We start from the raw sequence: 16,605 nt of genomic DNA, 5'->3' as shown, positions 1-16,605 counted from the left end.
AATATTCCTTTCATGGAGGAGCTTGTCTGTCAGGTCCCATAGAAAGAAAATGGCAAGTTAATGAATTCAGGATTGTGTGTGGCAGAGGTGAGTTTCAATCCCATGTGCCACATCTGGCAGCAGGATGAAACAAAAAGTAACAATGGAGTGAAAATGCAACACTCAGAAACCTGAGGTTAAAACAGAATTCTGTAAATATCCTAAACGTAAATATCCCTAAAACAGAGAGCATGTGATGAAAGAGAAGAAAGGGGGACCAGGAGAAACAACTTCAAAGCAGTCATTATTGGAACTCTTAAAAAATACTTAAAAAGCAGCAAAGAGAAGTGTTCAAAATGACACCAATCCAAAAATGTAGTGTTTTGGGTTATTGCCTTCCCGGTGATGTCTGATGGGGGCGGCAGTAATGGAATGCCAGGAGCATGGCATCTTCCTCAAGATGTCAGAGTTGCTGGAGGCACAGCCCCCTCAATGTCTCCTTCTCTGTGACAATGCTGCTGGAGCTTTAGGAAAAATGCACGATGACAGGGCATTATTGCAAGTAGGTTTAGCAGGATTAATGTTTTCCAAAACCTTATGTGCTTTAACATTTTCCCAGTATCCCAGGTCACAAATATTTATCCACTTAATGAGTTGGGAGCCAGGAACATATATCTTGTTTAAAGCAGAATTTAATATGCACAATAGAAGAGGACAGCCTCATATAGAAGAAAGTGAAGACTTCCTTGGATATGGTCTTGTAAATTTTAAACAGAAGACTGAAGCTTTGAAATGACACTGAAGAAGGAACTAATCCCATAAACAAAAGACCATTCCAAAGGGGGCATATATATCAAAGATTTGTATAAAATGATAAAGATACTAAAGTGATATCAACAGAAGTTTATAAAATTTAAAATTCAAAGAGCACTAAGTCAGGGCTCCATTTAGCAGAAAGTCCTTCCTTGGAAGAAAGGAAATATTCTTTCTGAACATTTGAGTGCCTTAAGAGAATGACACTCTGATTTTTTCATGAAAAGCAAAAATACTACTTTCTATGTAGACTCTTTAGACAAACAGATCAGGCAATCATGTCTAAAAATGTTGCTGGTTGAAAGAGAGAAGCATCTCATTTTACTTCTACAAAGTGGTAGAAATTTTCATTTGCCTAGACCACTAACAAGTCTTTCTTTGCCAAAACCAAAAAAAAAAAAACAAAAAAACCAAAAACATAAAAAAAACTTAAAAGCAATAACAAAAACTGCAGATGAACAAACACAAATCCTCAGTGGTGCAATTAACTCCAAGAAATCTATGTGCTCATTGGGCAGCTGATCATCCCTGACTTCTCAGCTGACACTTGTACCTCATTCCTCACCAGATGTCAAGTTCAACATCACTTTAATATTTGCTAAGTGAACAAACAATAACTGGATGGAAAGCTGATATCAAATAAAACTGCTCATCTTCCTTGAAGACTTGAAGGTAAGGAAATTTAAGGCAAAATTTTCCAGGAGAAGAAAATTTGGTGTTTTATTTAATTATTCAAGAGGTCTTATGATGTTATCTAGTAGGTTAGAGAAAGTCTTTCTGTAAAGGATAGACCCTCTATAAAGGATACAGAAGAATTCTTAGGAGCCATAATGCATTGATGTTATGAGTTACCACTCCAGGGACCAAGACCCCCCTAAGGCCAATTAGACAGGTTTCATGTAGACCATGTATTATGAAGGGATGCCAGAGTCTGAGCATAAACTCCTGTATATATAGGGTAAGAAAGGTTGTCTTGTCAGAGGCCTTTTTGCAAGGATGTAAGGGAACTGCATAGGAGAAAACTGACCTCAGGGAAATACAGAGACTCACTGGGAAACCCCTGTCCAGGGACAATAATCTACTGGTGAGATTAAAAGAAAAATTCTGAGAACAGCAGAATATCAGTTACTCTATTTTTCCAAAGTCTTGCAAACTCCGACCCAGGGACTTGGACCAGACACCTGGGGAGAGGGGTGTATAAATGGTAGGACTGTATGAATAAAACTGCTACAAAACATTTGAGTTCAAGGTAATGCCCTTTATGTACCAGTGTAACAAAATGACTATAAAGGATTTATCCTTCTCTTTACTAAAGCATGAGTGAGTGCATGCTAAGTCTCTTCCATCATGTCTGATTCTGTGTGACCCTGTGTCTATGGGATTCTCCAGGCAAGAATACTGGGGTGGGCTGCCGTTCCCTCCTCCAGGGGATCTTCCTGACCCAGGGATTGAACCCACATCTCTTATGTCTACCTGCATTGGCAGGCAGGCTCTTTACCACTATCACCGCCTGGGAAGCCCCACTGGAAAGAAAATGAAAGAATGAGTGGTTATCGCCAGAAGTGATTGAGACTTGAAGCTACAGTTGCCGACATCAAGGTTACATTTTTTTTCACGTTTATCCTCTAGTGGATTCCCACTGTACTCTGAATAAAACTCAAACTCCTTGCCAAGGTGAATAAAATTGTATGCATTGATCCCTCTCTTCCCCATCCACTATTTTCCCTCCCACTCTCTCTCTTTCTGTTTTTCTTGCTGTTTCATAAGCAAACCAAACTATTGCAGCATCTGGGCCTCACACTGGCCTCCCCTTCATTCTGATCTGTCCTTACCCTAAATCTTCACCTGCTTCCTCTCCCATTTCAAGCACTTTTTTTTTTTTTTTTTTTGCTTAAATGTCACTTTCTTAGAGACACCTTTCCTGAGTTCTAGAACTTGTGAGGAAGAATTAGAGTTGGATTAAGATTTCCTTGTTCTGAAGAATGAGACTAAATCAGAATCAGTGCTACTTCGTTAACAATAATTCTGTTATGCTCTGGGTCTAGGGTGACCAGAAACATGTGGGCATCACAGATATGTCTCAGGGTCAGACTGTGATACCTTTTTTTATTACAACACTATTCAGCACCATGATTTGAACATTCTTTGAACCAATGTGACTCTGTAGAGATGAATGCTGGAAGGTACTATATACAAACTCTCAGCATTCAGAAGTAATAGATCAAACATGGAAAGCAGATCATTCTGGAAATTAAATTTCTAAGAAACAAGGAACTCTACTAAGTCATAGAAGAACCTCCAGTATTGTGGAATCACATTTGCATACACACTTCAAGATATCAGAGTAGGGATGGACTTCCTTGATGTCATTTATCCTATAGTCAGCAACACTGAAGTCTGTTTGGAGCATAGCAAAATGAGTTCAAGAGTGAAAACCAGTCATCTTACATCCAAATTTTGACAAATAGGCAACCTTTTTTAATTCTTTCTCTATGATACAAGGTAATGATAGAATTAACAGAAAAGAGAACTGACCATGAATAATTTTTACTCCTTCATTCTCAAATACCATGAGTGAGTATTTACTGAAAAGACTGAATGCAGATGAGGGATGCATCTTATTGTCAATTTTTGGTTTAAAACATGCTTTTAACTTTGGAATGTTTATAAGCAAGTTTGTTTATCTAAAGTCAATCGCACCCCAGTGAATTTCCTAAAGTTATTATAAGGGTAACTCATTTAATATCAGGCATCTTTAACTCATATCTGTTTTATAAGTCTTGGCACCATGCAAGTGAAGATGAAAAGAGATACTACCATAGTTTATAAACAAAAGAGGGGAGCGACTAATGTTACATGAATCTGTTCACACTGGAGAGTGCCAGGATATTTTTTTAAGATAATGCTGATTTTTGTGATAGTTACTTAATAGACACAATCTGCCCCAATTGCCCTTCCTCAGTACAAATGAAGTAGGGCTTCTGCAAGTACAAGTGGGCATGGTAGCAGTATTCACATGTCCAGGGTATCAGATTCTTGCTCTGTTCACTCATGTGAGATGTGTAAATGGGGAGTGAAGTAAGCCAGAAAGACAAAGAACATTATAGCATACTAACACATATATATGGAATTTAGAAAGATGGTAACGACAACCCTATATGCAAAACAGAAAAAGAGACACAGAAGTACAGAACAGACTTTTGAACTCTGTGGGAGAAGGTGAGGGTGGGATGTTTTGAAAGAACAGCATGTATATAATCTACGGTGAAACAGATCACCAGCCCAGGTGGGATGCATGAGACAAGTGTTCGGGCCTGGTGCACTGGGAAGACCCAGAGGAATCGGGTGGAGAGGGAGGTGGGAGGGGGGATCGGGATGGGGAATACGTGTAAATCTATGGCTGATTCATATCAATGTATGACAAAACCCACTGAAAAAATAAATAAATAAATAATAAATTTAAAAAAATTTTTTTAAAAATGGGGAAATATTCTAGAATATTCTCAAAATTCACAGAACACAGACCCAGGAAAAGACCTCCATCACAGTAATGTAACCATTCCAAGTATAGGCTGTATTTGGGGTGGGCCCCAGAATTATATTCAAAGTAAACTTTAGGGGTTTATCTAGAGCTGTAATTTCTTATTTAGGGGGAACCTAAGTGCCTGGGTTCATCTCAGATATTTCTTCTGAAACCTCCATGTAGGCAGTGCTGATTCATTATAAAGGTATATGTCCTAAAATAGATTTCTTTAAAATATACATGATTTGGAGAGAGAGAGTTGATGCTAGAATTAAGGGACAATCCAAGATGAATCCAGAGCATCTTATAGCACAAATAAGGAGGAAATTGCTCAAAAAAAGAAAAATAGCAAAGTTTGGTACTACATAACCTATAACTCTTAATAAGTGTCCCAGTTGATGCTGAGGTTGTCAATTCTGAACTAAATTTTGAAAGCACAGAACTAGAGCCACCATCTTAACATTTTGCCTTTTAGTAAATAGATGAGGGCTGTGAAACTGGGTCGTTTTCAAAGTTAAAGTCAGATTGACTGCACCACCAGCTGCTAAGGTAAATGTACCCTTAAGTTGAGCTGAGATACATTATTTATGGACCACTTACACATACATGATATTTTGGTAGCTTATTGGAATACTGAATATTCTTCTAGGTACAGAATCTGCTAACAAGATGAACAATGGAGACCACTATCTGGCAGTATTTTATGTTTCAAAGACAAATGTTTAGGGCTAAGTCTCAGAGACTTCGATAGGAGCCTGGCCAGCCATCCCAGCAGCTATAACCTCACTTTATAAGGCAAAGGAGTCAGTGAACTTGACCAGCCTTTGACTCCTTCCATTGTCAAATATTCTCTTTTGTTGGTTCCTATTTTCCTTTTTGATGATTTGTTTTCTCATTTTAGTGAAGTATGTCCATGGAAGTCTCTTAAGAAAAAACAAGGTAAGTAATTTTCAAACTTGTCTGTCTGAAAATGAGTTTTTTGTATTTACATATTGGATTTGTAGTTGAAGAATCAATTATTTGAAATTGAAATTCATGACAAGGTTGTAACACAATTTCTAATGCATTGTCTCACTGTCTTCCATTTATATTTTGCTAGACTGGAAGCCATGCTTATTCTCTCTCTTTTCTTCACAACATAATTGTTTCTCTGGAATTTTTAGGATCTTCTCTTATTCCAAATACTCTGTAACTCGTATTGTTATTGTGTCTGGGTATTGGTCTTTTTATTCATTTAGCTGGAATCTCACATCCTTTTGTTCTGGTAAATTTTCTAATATAACTTCTTTGATAATTTGTGCCCCTCTATTTCCTCTGTTTTCTTTAAGGAGTCCTCCTCATAGTTGTTTGGCTGCTAGAATTGATCCTCTAATTTTCTTACATTTTTATCTCTAATTTTCCATCTCTACCTTTTGGCCCTACTTTCTTGACGATTTCTTCAAATTTATTTCTGCAATTCTTCTATCAAGTTTTCGTTTATGCTATCATATTGTTTTTAATTTTTAAAAGCTTTTTACCTCCTTTTTATAGTATCTATTATTTTTATGAAAATAGTATCATCTTTTATTTATCTCAGTGTGTTTATCAAAGTTCCATTTTAAAGTTATCTTACGTCCCTTGCATTGTTACACTGGGATCCAACTGATCCCAACCACAGTTGAACTGGGAGGTCTGGAGGTCAGGCCCAAGAGCTGACTCTTCCTTTAGGCTGGCACATAGCTAGCTCCTAAAATTGCTGAATGAAATTTCCTTTGTATAAAATGAACCTGGTCTAAATTGATCTTAATCAAGGTCTAGCTCAAGCTTGACAACAAGTTAGGAGAATCTTGGAAGAGTCAGATTGAAAAATGCCCCAGGAAGACTAATGTTTGATTGCTCTGGGCAGGGCTCTTCACACTGTTATTTTAAGATCTCATTCACCTTTATTTGGAAGAGAGGGGAGATTGCATATCAAATGATGGGATAAGAGGACCAGAGGTGGCTGTGTCCCAAACTCTCTTATCCCACTTTGTAAAAAGCTTTACATTGAAAAGCTTTGCAGTTAATAAGAGCCCTCTGCAAATTATTTCAAACACCCTCTGTTGCATAAACACAGTTGTTACAAGTGGAGCAATACTATTGGTGGTGGGAGTTCTTATGGCTTATCTCACATGACTCATATGTTCTCTGCCTAAAAGAAGTTCATGCATGCTAAGTCACTTCAGTCACGTCTAATTTTTTGTGACTCTATGGACTCTGTAGCCCACCAGGATCCTCTGTCAATGGAATTCTCCAGGCAGGAATACTGGAGTGGGTTTTCATGCCCTCCAAGGGGCTTCCCGACTCAGGGATCAAATCTGAGTCTCTCATGTTTCCTGCATTGGCAGGCGGGTTCTTTTCCACTTCCACCTGGGAAGCCCCAAAAAGGAGTTCACATATGTTCAATTTTCTCTGTCTCACTACCTTTCCAGTACCTCCTAGAAATTCATGTCTGGAATAATTGCTCAATAAATATTGCCCTGAACTGAACGTTAGTGAATATATATCTACTTTAATTTTTTTTTCTTTAAGCTGGAAAAATTGATATTGGAAAGAAAGAAAGGAAAAGGTGACTTTATGATCTTAATTGAGCTAATTAGTCATCCTAAACTTAAATCTTAGGATGTCCAAAGAGTTGGACATGACTGAGCAACTGAGCACAAGCTTAAATCTAGGGTAGACCACATACGCTGATTTCACAGAATTGTTATAATTATATAATAAAGTGAATCTAGTCTTACTAATCTGTAACTAGGTTTGCATAATAAGGTCTATTAACTAGGTTAAATGTTTCTCAGACCTCATTATATACCAAAATCACCAGAAGCACTTAAAAATAAATAGATATCTGAGCCTCAGTACTTCATGAACAGTGTGAAAAGGCAAAAAGATATCACACTTGAAAGATGAACTCCCCAAGTCAGTAGGTGCCCAATATGCTGCTGGAGAAGAGTGGAGAAATAACTTCAGAAAGAATGAAGAGGTTGAGCCAAAGCAAAAACAATGCCCAGTTGTGGATGTGACTGGTGATGGAAATAAAGTCTGATGCTGCAAAAAACAATATTGCATAGGAGCCTGGAATGTTATGTCCATGAATCAAGGTAAATAGGAAGTGGTCAAACAGGAGATGGCAAGAGTGAACACTTACATTTTAGGAATCAGTGAACTGAGAATTGATGCTTTTGAACTGTGGTGTTGGAAAAGACTCTTTAGAGTCCCTAGGACTGCGAGGAGATTCAACCAGTTCTTCCTAAAGAATATTCATTGGAAGTCCTGAATATTCATTGGAAGGATTGATGCTGAAGCTGAAACTCCAATACTTTGGCCACCTGACACAAAGAACTGACTCAATTTGAAAAGATCCTGATGCTGGTAAAGACTGAAGGTGGGAGGAGAAGGGGATGACAGAGGGTGACATGGTTGGATGGCATCACCGACTCAGTGGACATGAGTTTGAGTAAGTCCGAGTTTGGTAACGGACACGGAGATCTGGATGCTGCAGTCCATGGGGATTGCAAAGAGTCATACACGGCTGGGAGACTGAACTGAACTAAAATGGACTGGAATGTGAATTAATTCAGAGGACCATTATACCTACTATTGTGGCAAGAATCCCTTAGAAGAAATGGAGCAGCCCTCATATCAATGAAAGAGATGGAAGTGCACTACTTAGGTGCAATCTCAAAAATGACAGAATGATCTCTGTTCATTTCCAAGGCAAACCACTCAGTATCACAGTAATCCAAATCTATGCCCCAACCACTAATGCCAAAAGCTGAAATTGAACACGGCTATGAAGACCTACGAGACTTTCTAGAGCTAACATCCCAAAAAGATGTCCTTCTCATCATAGGGGACTGAAATGCAAAAGTAGAAAGTCAAAAGATACCTGGAGTAACAGGCAAGTTTGGCCTTGGAGTACAAATGAAGCAGGGTAAAGGCTAACAGAATTTGGCTATGAGAACACACTAGTCGTAGAAAGCACACTCTTCCAACAATACAAGAGATGGCTCTACACATGGATATCACCAGATGCACAATACCAAAACTAGCTTGAGTATATTCTTTTCAGCCAAAGATGGAGAAACTCTATACAGTCAGCTGTGTAATCTGAGCTGACTGTGACTCAGATTATGAACTCCTTACTGCAAAATTCAGGCTTAAATTAAAGAAAGTAGGGAAAGCCACTAGACCATTCAGGTATGACCTAATCAAATCAGGTCATACAGTGGAAGTGACAAATAGATTCAAGGGATTAGACCTGATAGATAGAATGCCTGAAGAACTGTGGATGGAGATTTGTGACTTTGTACAGGAGGTGGTGATCAAAACCATCCCCAAGAAAAAGAAATGCAAAAAGGCAAAATGGTTGTCTAAGGAGGCCTTACAAATAGCTGAGAAAAGAAGAGAAGGGAAAGGCAAAGGAGAAAGGAACGATATTCCTATTTGAATACAGAGTTCCAAAGAATAGCAAGGAGAAATAAGAAAGCCTTCCTCAGTGATCAATGCAAAGAAGTAGAGGAAAACAATAGAATGGGAAAAACTAGAGATCTCTTCAAGAAAATAAGAGATACCAAGGGAACATTTCATGCAAAGATGTGCACAATAAAGGAGAGAAACTGTATAGAACTAACAAAAGCAGAAGATACTAAAAAAAGGTGGCAAGAATACACAAAAGAACTATAAAAAAGGTCTTAATGACCCAGATAATCACAACTGTGTGATTACTCACCTAGAGCCAGACAATCTGAAATGTGAAGTCAAGTGGGCCTTAGGAAGCATCACTACGAACAAAGCTAGTGGAAGTGATGGAATTCCAGCTGAGCTATTGCAAATCCTTAAAGATGATGCTGTGAAAGTGCTGCACTCAATATGCCAGCAAATTCAGAAAATTTAGCAGTGGCCAAAGGACTGGCATGGTCAGTTTTCATTTCAATCCCAAAGAAAGGCAATGACAAAGAGTGGTCAAACTACTGCCCAATTGCACTCATCTCACACACTAGCAAAATAATGCTCAAAATTTTCCAAACTAGTGTTCCACAGTATATGAACTGAGAAATTCCAGATGTTCAAGCTGGATTTAGAAAAGGCAGAGGAAATAGAGATCACAATAGGAAATTGCCCACATCCACTGGATCATTGAAAAAGCAAGAGAATTCCAGAAAAGCATCTACTTCTGCTTCATTGACTACATTAAAGCCTTTGACTGTGTGGATCACCACAAACTGTGCAAAATTCTTAAAAAGATGGGAATATCAGACCACCTTACCTACCTCCTGAGGAATCTGTATGCAGGTCAAGAAGTAACAGTGAGAACCGGGCATGGAACAGTGGACTGGTTCAAAATTTGGAAAGGAGTACATCAAGGTTGTATATTATCACCTTGCTTATTTAACTTATATGCATAGTACATAATGCGAAATGCCAGACTGCATGAAGCACAAGCTGGAATGAAGATTGCCAGGAGAAATATCAATAACCTCAGATATACAGATGACATGACCGTCATGGCAGAAAGCAAAGAGGAACTAAAGAGCCCCTTGATGAAAGTAAAAGAGGAGAGTGAAAATGCTGGCTTAAAACTCAACATTCAAAAAATGAAGATCATGGCATCCGGTCCCATCATTTCATTGCAAATAAATGGGGAATCAATGGAAACAGTGACAGACTTTATTTTGGGAGGCTCCAAAATCACTGCAGATGGTGACTGTAGCCATGAAATTAAAAGACACTTGCTCCTTGGAAGAAAAGCTATGACCAACCTAGACAGCATATTAAAAAGCAGAGACATTACTTTGCTGACAAAAGTTCATCTACTCAAAGCTATGGTTTTTCCAGTAGTCATGTATGATGTGAGAGTTGGATTATAATGAAAGTTGAGCAGTGAAGAATTGATGTTTTTGAACTGTGGTGTTGGAGAAGACTCTTGAGAATCTGTTGGACTGCAAGGAAATCGAACTAATCAGTCCTAAATGAAATCAGTCTTGAATATTCATTGAAAGGACTGATGCTGAAGCCGATGCTCCAATACTTTGGCCACCTAGCACAAACAACTGACTCATTGGAAAAGACCCTGATGCTGGGAAAGATTGAAGACAGGCAGGGAAGGGGACGACAGAGGATAAGATGGTTGGATGGCATCACCGACTTGGTGGACATGAGTTTGAGCAAGCTCTAGGAGTTGGTGATGGACAGGGAAGCCTGATGTGCTGCAGTCCACGGGGTCACAAAGAGTCAGACACAACTTAGTGACTGAACTGAACTGAGCCTCAGAGATTTTAATTCTACCATTTGGGGTAAAACATGGCTAGTGGTATTTTTAAAGCTCCACAGGTGATTCTAATGTGCAGCCAGTGTTGAAATCTATTGGATGAGAGCTCAGTGGATGTTAGTAATCATTCTAGGGTGATAATGAATAACTTGTTCTCAGCAAACTAAAACTTTAATTCTTCAAGCATCACGGAGAAGACAAGAATCTTTGGACTAAAAAATAATCAGTTTATTCTAATATACCCTCATGGTTAGAAACGCTATGGGAAAAATAGTCATATATGGCATTTCTTCTTTTCTCTGCAGCTGCAAAATCCCTTGAATGTGTTAGGTTCTGTGGGAAAAGTGGAGACCAATATTCTAAGTATCAGCAAAATATTTTATAAAACAGAATTTGTAAGTAGCTAATACTCACAGAGGATCTCCTAATTTAATACATCACAAAATCTGATGTATTAAATTCAAAGAGCAATCCCTTAAAAGGAATCAAAGTAATTATCACATGTAAGTTTACAGGTATATTTTAAATGTGTGATTTTTTTTTTTTTTTTTACAAAACTTCAAATTGTAAACAGGTTATAAAAGCTTTAATATGTGTACTAAACAAGGTTTTAAGCTATTCTGACATAAATTTAAGTCTAAATTTCTCTATCTTCTTTGGAAGAAACTGCACAATGATGGTTTTTGCTTTCAGTCTTAAAAATAAGACATAAATCTCATAGCAGAATGTTACTACTACTGGGGGATCTATAATTAAGTTATTTCATACTTAAAAGGTAACTTTAGAAAGTCAGTCAGAATAAACATTTTCACATGCTAACAAAATCAGAAAAAGGGGAAGGCCACCGGGGATGAATAAAGAACTGATTTCTTTGTAGCTTGTCCAGAGATCTGACTACTTGGAGAATTAATATACAATACTATGTTGAAGGTAAATATATTATTATTGTCAATAATAATAAATTTATTCACTGCACTGGAGAGACTACATAAACAACCAAAATTAACCACTTAAAGGAATTACTTCAAAGTTCGGAAACGTAAAATAGAAAATTTGCAATGAGATATTTGTTTCAGAACACCCATACACATTCACACAAAAGTCACCTAAAATGCCTCTGTGGGCTTTCCCATAAAATGCAACTAATATATATATTAAATATACTAATATACATACTAAAACACTTGTTATCAAACATCTAACAGTTGCCAGGCACTGTGCTAAATGCATCTTATCCAATCTTCATAACAATCCAGCCATTATTTCTCCATTTTACAGATGTGGAAACTGCAGCTCAGAGTTCAGATCCCCACTATGCAAAGGGTCATCCGCGAGCAACAGCAACAGCATTACCTGGGAACATGTAAGAACTGTGTATAGGCTCCTTCCCAAAACTATTAAATCAGCATCAACATTTTAACAAAATCTCCAGGTGACTTCTGGAAAGTCCCATGGCCAGAGAAGCCTGGCTGACTGCAGTCTGTAGGGTCACAAAGAATCGGACACGACTGAAGCGACTTAGCACGCATGCACCAAGTGACTCCTATATGAGAATAGCGCTGGTTTATGTAAGTTGCCGCAGCCACGTGTTTAGATGCTACCTGAGTCAGGACTTAGCTTGCTCAGTGTTAGTATAAAGCAGGTTTTAAAATGTATATCCTAGGAAGTAAATGATAATATTGTTTTATAAATTAAAATAAAAGAGGTAAGACTGAAAATGGGCATACATAGGTCACCCCAGAGTGAAGGAAGATAAGAAGGGTTGCAGACCCTATAGGTATGAATGGGAGAAGAATTCACACCCAGAGCAACATGACCGTCTGCCCTCTGACTGACAGAGTCTGACATGACCTTAGGTGCAATCAGCATCAATTTCTCCAACAGTCCTACGTGCCAACACCTCACAGTGTCTGTCCCCTCACACTCCACATTGCCAAAAGAGCCATTATCTTGTATGGGTCAGCAGAGACACTGCTTCACACCCCTTGCTGTGGCTGTTATCACCATTGCTGGGACCATTTCCTGAGCCAGGTGTGGGCTCATGCTCCTGTAATAGAATAGCATCACTTGCAGGTTTCCCTGGATATGGACCCCGCCTCTCACTGCAGTTTGCCAAACCCTGGTAAAGGCAGAGCCCAGCTAATTTATGTCTGAGAATCTTCATATCTTATGTGTGTTCTGTCAGCTGCCTCTTGGTGCCTGATATTTTCTTTTCCCTCCTCTTGTTTTCCTATTCCCAAATCCCTTGACTTTGTCCACAGATTCTGCTCTTCAGCTAGTCACAGCTGAAATACTCTGAGAACCTCTCTGTTCACTGTCAGCAGCCAACACAGTATTCCTCGGAGCCCTTGGGAGCTAAAGGCAAGCTGTGACTTATGCATCCTGCAAGAAGAAAGGCCCTGTCCCTCGGGGGTCCTTCTCTCCATATCCGTCTCCAAGTCCAAGTCACGTGACTGTGGGACAGCCCAGTCAGCCTTCAGCTAAGACTTCAATCCTGGCACAGCCTCCTCTGTCTGCTTCCTTCTTCCTACACAGCAATACCTGTTTACATCTCCACATGTAGGACTCTGTTCAGCGCCTAGTGCATTAGAGACGCACAATCAGCATTGATGGTTTTGAATGGATCACCAATTGTCTCTACATACTTCTTCATCAAATTCACCAGTCATGTTCAGACATGTCTGAGCCACCTTAGTGGAGATAGGTTAAGTGCCCAGTGGAATTCCCTTCCATTAATGTGGATGATGGATTCTACAAAGGTCGGTATCATTAGAGATCAGACAGGAGCCCCTGCTCTGTTCCCTCTGCTCTGCACACAGTGCTCCTTGCCTCTCTCCCCTGCAGACTCGTCACCTGCAGCTCCTAGAGGGCTGCCTCATCTCCTGAGACACTTCCACAATCCATCCTGCATTCACATGTAATTCAGACCCAAGCTTGGTTTCCCTGGCTCCCACATGATGTGGTCAAATGGGGCTTATCAGGGCTGCCCAAACTTCCTCCTTGCTGTCGATGCACTCGACCCAGCTCCGAGGAGATGGGACTCCTTGCAGTGATACTCCACCTTCGCCAAGAAATCTCTAGTCCCAGGGAATATGTGAATCACCACACTAGGGAATTATTGTATGCTTGGGTTCATTTCTTTTTATTAGGGAAAATAGCATACAACCAGAAGACCGTGTTAGACACTTAGTCATGTTCGACTCTTTTGTGACCCCATAGACTGTAGTCCTCCAGGCTCCTCTGTCCACGGAATTCTCCAGGCAAGGATACTGGAGTGGGTTGCCATTTCCTTGTCCAGGGTCTCTTCCTGACCCAGGGAATGAACCCAGGTCTCCTGCATTGCAGGCAGATTCTTTACCATCTGAGCCACCGGGGAAGGCAAACCAGAAACTAAACTAAGTGCTGTAAAATCATTGAATGGATTTAATTTAATCCTTACAGCCCCTTTTGTCAGAGAGAAGATTTTTAGGAGAGGAAACTAAGGTTCAGTTAGGCAAATCAACAAGTAAGGTAGCTAAGGAAGTTACACAGTTAATAAATGGTACAGGCTAGATTAAGATTCATGACTAGCCATCTCCACACCTGATCTGAATCTCTTGAAAAGTGTAGACACTGGCCTGAGTGATGGGTTCCTTCTCCTGATGAGGTACCTTTGTGAAGATGTGTACTTGAGCCCAGCAGACAGAGAATTGGTGACTCTGAAATTAAGTGAGAGAAATGATGTGTGCAGTGTCATTTAACTGGTGCACTGGGAAGACCCAGAGGAATCGGGTGGAGAGGGAGGTGGGAGGGGGGATCGGGATGGGGAATACGTGTAAATCTATGGCTGATTCATATCAATGTATGACAAAACCCACTGAAATGTTGTGAAGTAATTAGCCTCCAACTAACAAAAAAAAAAAAAAAAAAAAAAGACTGCACCTCATCACACCTGTACAGGCTGTTCCCAAGCTAGTTTATAGATGGGGTATAATTACTCCTGCTGAAATGCTCAGCAAGCCCCTGCTGTGGGGAGTAATCGGAGGTGGTGCTAAACTCTCCCCCAGGTGGCGCTAACGGTAAAGAATCCGCTTGCCAATGCAGGAGACAAGAGACACAGGTTCCACCCCTGGGTGGGGAAGATCCCCTGGAGGAGGACATGGCAATTCACTATAGTATTCTTGCCTGGAGAATCCCATGGACAGAGGAGCCTGGCTGGCTGCAGTCCACAGGGTGGCAAAGAGTCGGACACGGCAGGAGCAACTTAGCACACATGCACTTGAGTGTCAGCAAGACCCTCAGGGCCCAAGGGTGGGCCCTGGGAGTAGTGCTGACAGGAGCATGTCAGCAGAAGGCCCTGCTGACGAGAGCCACCACCACTGTGACGCGGTGATGAGATACGCCCCAGAATCTCTGGCCAACAACAGCTACCTCCACCGAGAACCGACTCCTCTCTGGAAGCTGGGCAGCAGCCGGGCACTGGCACCTCCCCCGGGAGGCAGGCCAAGGCCACCCTTGGGAGCCCAGTTGTAGCCTGGGGAGGCCTGGCTCCCCTCACTATGCCCAACGTGAGTCACATATGTGGGAACACAGTGTGCTGAGTTTTCAGGAAGCTCCTTACTGAGGAGGAATAACACATTCCCAAGTGAAGAACTGGCAGGATTAGACACTCTGAAATCTGAGGTTGGGGAGCCTTCTGCGGAGAGTTTCAGTTCTGACTGGGTTCCTTGGCTGGAGTGGGGGGACACCTACAGAAGAAGGGTATGCGTTATTATTTACCATGTGCTTTGGGACATCTGGCCAGCAGCTGTTTACCAGAAGTCATCCCTTTTAAACTTCCGGGTTCACCATCATCACTGCGCAAGGATTTTTTTTTTTCCCCTTAGAGCTGATCTTATTCTTCTGGCACCTCCACCTTTCTGACATTTATTTTTGAAGTGTAACCTAATTCCCTCCTGAAATTTCTGGATGTTTCTCTGAGGTTCTCGCCTTGCTCTTTATTTTAAACACGTTTCTGGGAGTTCTATTTACATGCCTTTCTTAAGGGTCCCCAGACTCCTCTCCATCACCCGGGCTGGGCTGCCAGTGCAAAGCCTCCTTTCATCATTTCGCTCATGTTTGGGTCCTGTCTTGCAGCTCCTTCATGTTCCCACCACACAAACATTTCACTCTACACTCTCACACGAGAACACCCTCAGTGATGTTTACATATAATAACCTACCTTTTTTCCAGGGCTTGAGAAATTCTCTAAGAAAAACTTAGTCATTTGTGGAGGCTTCTTTAAACTTGATCGTTCTGCTGAGTCTCCAGGTAATTACTGCTCATTGCAGTGCTAACGGCAGCCTCAGACTACCTCCTCCATGCCCGCTAAGGACTTTCCTGTGGCACTAGGCAGAGTTTCCGAAGGTGGGAGGTCACTGCCAATCCCTCCCTGGATGAAATGTGCCACAAAGTGCTGGTTGTCCCACAGGCCTGCCATGGAGACCGAATGTCATCATTGATGGATGCATTTATGTAATAAACACAGCACAATGGTTGGCCTCCTTTCCATCTGCATTATATGTGTTTGATGCTAAATTTGTTTGAATTCCTTCTGAGTCGTCATCTGTTATTCTCACATACTTTGACTCTTGTGATCAGGTGTTCCTACAGAGATGATTCTTGTGAATGTAATAAATCTTTGCAAAGACTTTGCCTTATATCTAGAGAGAGACTATTTTTCCTATCAACTGGCACCTTTTAAATTTACCCTTTTCCTCATTTGTTTCTCCTTTTCTTGCACAAAGATCGCTGGAAATATGTAGTGAATTCTCATTAAAGGCAACACCCTCCTATATTCTCAGGTAAATACGTTTGAGAAATTTAATTATGTTTTTTCCCAGTAAAACAATTTCAGTGATTTTTTTAAAATAAAAATATTTTCTCACTGCTTTGATGAAATGTTGCAAATGTCATTTCTGGTCTTGTTCAGACTCACTTTTTTGGTTGAGAGTAAAAAGATTATATATTCTCACTTATTGC

The 16,605-nt window shown here is 40.3% G+C and overlaps 1 long non-coding RNA gene across 1 annotated transcript in view; it reads left to right on the top strand.

Annotated features, from left to right (window-relative positions):
• The first annotated feature begins 1,361 nt into the window (after nucleotides 1–1,361).
• LOC122680838 overlaps nucleotides 1,362–16,605 on the top strand; it is a 29,485-nt gene continuing 14,241 nt past the window's right edge. The window contains exons 1-3 of the long non-coding RNA XR_006336792.1: nucleotides 1,362–1,464; nucleotides 5,217–5,254; nucleotides 11,883–11,967. This is a non-coding gene — a long non-coding RNA (uncharacterized LOC122680838). The remainder of the gene's footprint in view (nucleotides 1,465–5,216; nucleotides 5,255–11,882; nucleotides 11,968–16,605) is intronic.

Source organism: Cervus elaphus, chromosome 22 (assembly GCF_910594005.1).
Source record: "Cervus elaphus chromosome 22, mCerEla1.1, whole genome shotgun sequence".
NCBI lineage: Eukaryota > Metazoa > Chordata > Mammalia > Artiodactyla > Cervidae > Cervus > Cervus elaphus.
Note: the sequence above shows the minus strand (reverse complement) of the source record. Positions and strands in the feature narration are given on the sequence as shown.